This window comes from Dermacentor variabilis, chromosome 4, assembly GCF_050947875.1.
Source record: "Dermacentor variabilis isolate Ectoservices chromosome 4, ASM5094787v1, whole genome shotgun sequence".
Lineage (NCBI taxonomy): Eukaryota > Metazoa > Arthropoda > Arachnida > Ixodida > Ixodidae > Dermacentor > Dermacentor variabilis.
In genome coordinates, this window is record NC_134571.1 from 192,927,456 (window position 1) to 192,933,455 (window position 6,000).

The following is a 6,000-nucleotide window of genomic DNA, read 5'->3' on the forward strand; positions in this document are numbered from 1 at the left end:
TGACGCGCTCTTCTGTCAGAGAGAGAAAGAACATTAATGATACGAACCCTTCTGTCAGGGCTAGTCATACTGGAAGGCGCATCCGGTTGCGGACAGTTCGGAAATGCATAATCAAAGAGGCACAAATTGTTTGGCTGTGGTGGTTCAAATGGAGGTTGGTAATGACACTGGCTCTGTTCGGGGCGATAAGAACTGGCGAATGGCGCTCGTCGAGTGGGGGAGACAGTGCGGTTATTGCAATGGCGAGGAACGTGACCGATAGGCTGGCAGTCAAAGCAGATTGACCGATCATCTACTCTTCGCCACTCGGTTAGATTTCGGTAGCGTGCAGGATGTTGCTGACCAGTGGTTAGACAAGTAGCATTACACAGCTGTTAAGTGGCAACGGCACATACAGAATGAACTCCAAAATGAACGAGTTTTTCGCGGACTACTGCCTGTAGAAATGGGGCTGCAGGCAAGTTGTTAGCACACTGGGGCGAGAAGGAAGGGCTGCAGGAGCCATGGCTTCAAGTTCTAGCTGCACTATTCGCGTCAGGTCGTCTGACGATGATGGCCGCTGCATTCCTTGCCTGTCGTCACAAGACAATGTCGCAGCTGTGTTCGGCGGACGTGCGAATGGCGTTGCAATGCGGCGACTCTTGGCCTGCTCAAAGCGTTGGCACTCATTGGTGATGACCTGTGCTGTTACACATTTTTTGCACATGAGCAGGTTGAAAGCATCGTCTGCGATTCCCCTCAGTACATGCCTAACCTTCTCTGACTCAGCCATATCGCTGTCGGCCTTGTGGCATATAGCTAGCACGCCCTGGATGTATTTTACAATTGCTAGTAGGTACAGCGTGGCGTGGCGTTTCTCGCGGCGCTTGACGTTTTTGCGCAGGCGCGAGTAAGAGCGGGTGCTCCTTCTTTGCCTGCCTGTGCTCTCGGTATTCTTTGTGTCGTTCGGCGATTGCTTCTGGCATCTCGCTGTTCCACCAGCTTTTCAGTTTCTTTTTTCTCTTTTCGAAGGACCATGTTGTTTCTGTTTCCGTATTTCTGTCGTTATTACACTTAGACGCTCACTGTTCCCACTCTTGGTCATTTGCCAAGTTATTCCTCGACTCTAGTGACTATATTTACTATTTGTTCAGCGTTCAAATTTGGACCGGGCATTTCGTGCTCCTTGCTCTCTTTCGCAACAACGTATCCCATTTTCAGAATGATGCGTTTATCTTCACCCCCTATGCTGATACACCATTCCTCATCGATGACCATTTCTTTCAACTTATGAATTCCTCTGTCATCAGACATTGCTCAACGCTGGATTGCCGCGGTTACCCACTTCCAACGTGATCTGCCCTTCACATTTAGGCCCTGTATTCACGATAACGAGGTTATGTTGCTCGCAAAGTCTAGCATTGACTTCCAGTTGTTGTCGGTATAGCCATCTGTGATGTTGTTAGGATCGTCACGTTGCAAAGCGTGTGACGCGAAGAAGATGGAGGAGACGGTGCATGATTAGCAAACACACGACAATTATATTAGACGGCACATAATCACGAAGAATACCTTCAACTAGAACCACGCATGTCAGGCTGTTCGTAAGCAAGACAAATATAGTCTCACGAGGTTGCGGTTGAAGGCCGGAGTGTGGTTAGACGTTGAGTCCTTGCGGTGGAGCACTCGCTGGTATGAGGAGGACCGGCGTGGTAGAGCAGACGCAGCAGCACGGGGCAGGAAAAGGTGGACGGCCCACAGCTCCGTAGACGAGAGCAGGCCGCTCGGTCGCCCGGTCACCCGAACCTCGCGCGTAGACGCGGGTTCCAAGATGCCGGCAGGCCGACCTGAGGCCTCGTGCAAGGCAACGACCCAAGGCGCTCCTCGTCTCGACGACGGACGCTCGCTCTCCCGAACCTCGCGCGTAGATGCGGGTTCGAGGCTGCAGCAGGCCGTTCCGTGGTCTCGTGCCGTGGAACGACCCGAGGCGTTCCCTGTCCCGAAGACGGACGCTCGGCCAGGTGAACCTCACCGGTAGATGTGGGTTCCGTAGGCCCGGTGACCCTAGTCGCGCCGGCGTTCCAACGATCTCCCTTGCGCGAGACCCCTCTCATCCGCTGCACGAGCCTCCCTCGTCTTTCTTTTCCTCTTGTTGAGGCGGCCCGCAATGTCGTCTGCTCTTGCGCTCGGTAGTTTGTGCGCACTTCTTCACAATCACCCCCTACTTAAGGAAGTTCTTTCGTTCAAAGAACCTAAGGGTACTCGATAGCTGCTGGTCCACCGTAGCACACACACACCACAAGAGTATAGCCACTGCACCGCATATCCGAGCACCGCACACTCGGTACGTATGAGTACACAAAAATTACCACAGCACTACAGTGTCGAGCACCGCACACTCGGTATGTAAGAGTACGCATAAAAATTACTACAACACTAGAGTTCCGAGCACCGCACACTCAGCATGATGACTACCTTAACAAGACACAACACCACGATAGAGGGTGAACAAAAATCCACAACACTAACATGCCAGGAAATGTTGTTCAATATTAAAGCTGCACCGGTTTGAAGTGCTTGCTATTACAACACCATGTTTAGACACCATGTTTAAAACACCCTGAGAGAGCGATTCCGACAGACTCGCGTCGGCCGCCGCTTCTTTCCCTTGAAACGGTACGCATGTCGATCGTCATTTTCGGTGTCATCAGTCTGACAAGCAGCTGACGCTTTCGGTAACGGCGGTGATGTAGGTACCCGTTCCTCATACTTCTTCAGTAGATTTGCATGAAATAGTGTCGTCCTTGTCCCGAGGTCAATAACGTAATCGACGTCATTTTTCCTCTCAAGTACAGTGCATGGCCCTTCCCACGTAAGAATCAATTTGTTGTTGTCCGAATGCAGCAGTAGCAAAACCTTGCCTCCAACGGCTAAATGACGTGGTCTGGCCTTCCGGTCATAGTGTTTCTTCTGTAAAAGTTTAGCTTTTTGAAGCTCCTCCTTGGCTAAACGACAAGTGTCTTCAAGACGCTTCCGTAGCTCCACTACATACCCATATGAGGTTTTTGTGTCATCATCAAGATGATCACCTGTCCATAATTCTTTCAATATCGCCATGGGTCCTCTGACATGACGGCCATACAACAAGTCAAAGGGTGAAAAACTCAGGCTTGACTGAGGGACTTCGCGATAAGCAAAAAGCAAGGGTGCCAAGTAACCGTCCCATTTTTTCGGGCTCTCTCGACACATTCGTCTTATCATTTGTTTAAGGCTGCCGTTGAACCTCTCCACAAGGCCATTTGCCATCGGATGATATGGAGTTGTTGGCAACTGCGTAAAAGAGAGAAGACGGCTCAGTTCCTTCATCAGGCGTGACGAGAATGATGTGCCTCTGTCACTGATTATCTCCTGTGGGACTCCCACACGAGAGAACATCTCTAGAAGTGCCTCAGCTATTTTTTCTGTTTCAATGCTTGGCAGTGCCACAGCGTCAGGATACCGCGTTGCCATATCGACCATTGTCAGAACGTACTTATTCCCTTTCTCTGACATGGGAGTTAATGGTCCCACAATGTCAATGGCAACTCTCTGAAACGGGGTATCAATGACGGGAGTACTGCCCAATGGTACTCGACCTATTAGATGTTTAGGAAAAGTCCTCTGGCACGTATCGCATGATTTAAGAAATCGCGTGATGTCTGATTGGAATCCAGGCCAGTAGAACTCTTCGCTCACACGGTCTGTGGTTCGCTTTATTCCTTGATGTCCGACAAGGATCCCTTCGTGAGCCATTTTCATCACAAAATGACGAAAGCTTCTGGGTACGACAGGTTGTTCCATTTGTTTCTTTCACCGCAGTGTGTATCTTCGGTAAAGAATTCCCTCCTTTATAAAGAATTGGACGTCGGCGAACCTAGTCTACATCTCTTTGTCCACTGCTTCAAAGCATTTACGTAGACTGCTGTCCTCCCTTTGCCTGCTTTTCAAGTCGATTGGGCTGATGTCTAGGGGGTTTATAGCTGGTACTGGTAATGAAGGCGGACTTGATCTTGGCTGTCTGGTTGTCGCCGCCACTTCCGACTTGTCCCTGGTTTCACTAGCAGCCGATGATAACATGTCAGCAGAGATGGATTCATTAGTAGAACCGTTTCCACCTTCTGCTCTAAAGAAATCATCCGCAGCGCTCGGTGTATAAAGATGTCTTTTCCATTCATTGTCAGGATTGGAGGCATTCCGTACGCCTTTCACATTTCCCAGGACAACATCATATAAGGGATTGTCCATGCATAAAACTCTAGTCTTGCCTGTGAAGAACGGTGACGCGATCTCCACGGTTGCTTCAGGTAGCTTCAACAATCTTCTATCCAGGAGACACACCAAGGAAATTTTTCCTGTCAGCTTACTGTCTGGTACAAGGGACCTCTTGACAATAATAGAGTCACATCCCGTATCTCGCAAGACAGTAGCGGGATGTCCTTCAAGCACACCTTCGGCAGTAGGCATAGACTTTTCGTCTTGTTTACGCGCCTGCGTTCTCCCGCGTTCCAAACTTCCGGGAACTCGACGCAAGGTCTGTGTCTCTTCGGTTACTGCCTTGGACATGTCTACTTGTTGCATCGAGCACGAAGCCTTCTCAGTACTGTTGGGTTTTTTGGGGCAGTCACCTGTCTTGTGCCCAGTGCGGTGGCACTTTCCACAGAAAGATGTATTTGTATTTGGACCCTTCGTATTGGTCCAGCAATCAGCAGCTCTGTGACCGCGGTTACCACAAAGAAAGCAGCGTGGCCTTTCCTTTTCTTCTTGTCGCTCCGGAGTTCGAGCTTGACCTGGTGGCTTGCTAGTATCCCTCTCGTTTTTACCTTTGCCAAGGTTAACTAACCCTTGCGCCTCCAGGTAATGATCAGTAGCTTCCGCTAGCTTGTCAAGTCCCTGACAGTTCCTCTCTCTCAAAAAGACTGCCAGTTTATCATGGCAAGTCATCAGAAACTGTTCTGAGACAATCTTGTCCCGCAGAGCATCGTATGTCCGGTCCGTATTGGCCATTTCTTGCCAGTGATCAAAGTATCCCAATAGACGACCGGCAAACTGTCTACCAGTTTCGGAATTATCGGGTTTCGCCGACCGAAACTTCCTTCGGTAGCCTTCCTCCGTGAATCTGAAGCGTTGCAAAAGCGTCTGTTTTAATGTCGCATAGTCCATGGCACGATCCGGTGCCATTCTACCGACAACACTTAGAGCTACGCCTGTCAAACAGAGGCTCAGCGATAGGGCCCATTTGTCATGTGGCCAGCCCTGGCTCGTTGCGACGCGCTCAAATCGTTGAATGTATGCATCCAACTCATCGCGTTCTTCGTTAAATTCTGGAATTAGTTTGTGCGGACTTTGGTAGCTCTCGGTAGCACCCGCGTGCGCACTCTCTGTAAGCTGCCCAGTACTCATGCTACCCGCTGCCGCACCTAACTCCCTCAACTTTAACTTGAGCTCGAGCACTTCCCTTTCTGCCTTCAATCTAGCTAGCGCTTCAGCATCGGCTTCTTTTGCTGCATTGCGTTCAGCCAGACGTGCTTCACGCGCTTTTCTTTCGCGTGCGCGCTCTTCGTCTACCCATTGTTTCAGTGCCGGGCCAGTCAACCCCAGTTCTTTTCCAATTGCCGTAAGCTTGTCTGTCTCCATCCTCACCCGTCAGACACGCATATGCAATGTGCTGCTCTTCTCGATAGCGTAAGAGCAGTCCTGTCGCGGACGCCAGATATGTGATGTTGTTAGGATCGTCACGTTGCAAAGCGTGTGACGCGAAGAAGATGGAGGAGACGGTGCATGATTAGCAAACACACGACAATTATATTAGACGGCACATAATCACGAAGAATACCTTCAACTAGAACCACGCATGTCAGGCTGTTCGTAAGCAAGACAAATATAGTCTCACGAGGTTGCGGTTGAAGGCCGGAGTGTGGTGAGACGTTGAGTCCTTGCGGTGGAGCACTCGCTGGTATGAGGAGGACCGGCGTGGTAGAGCAG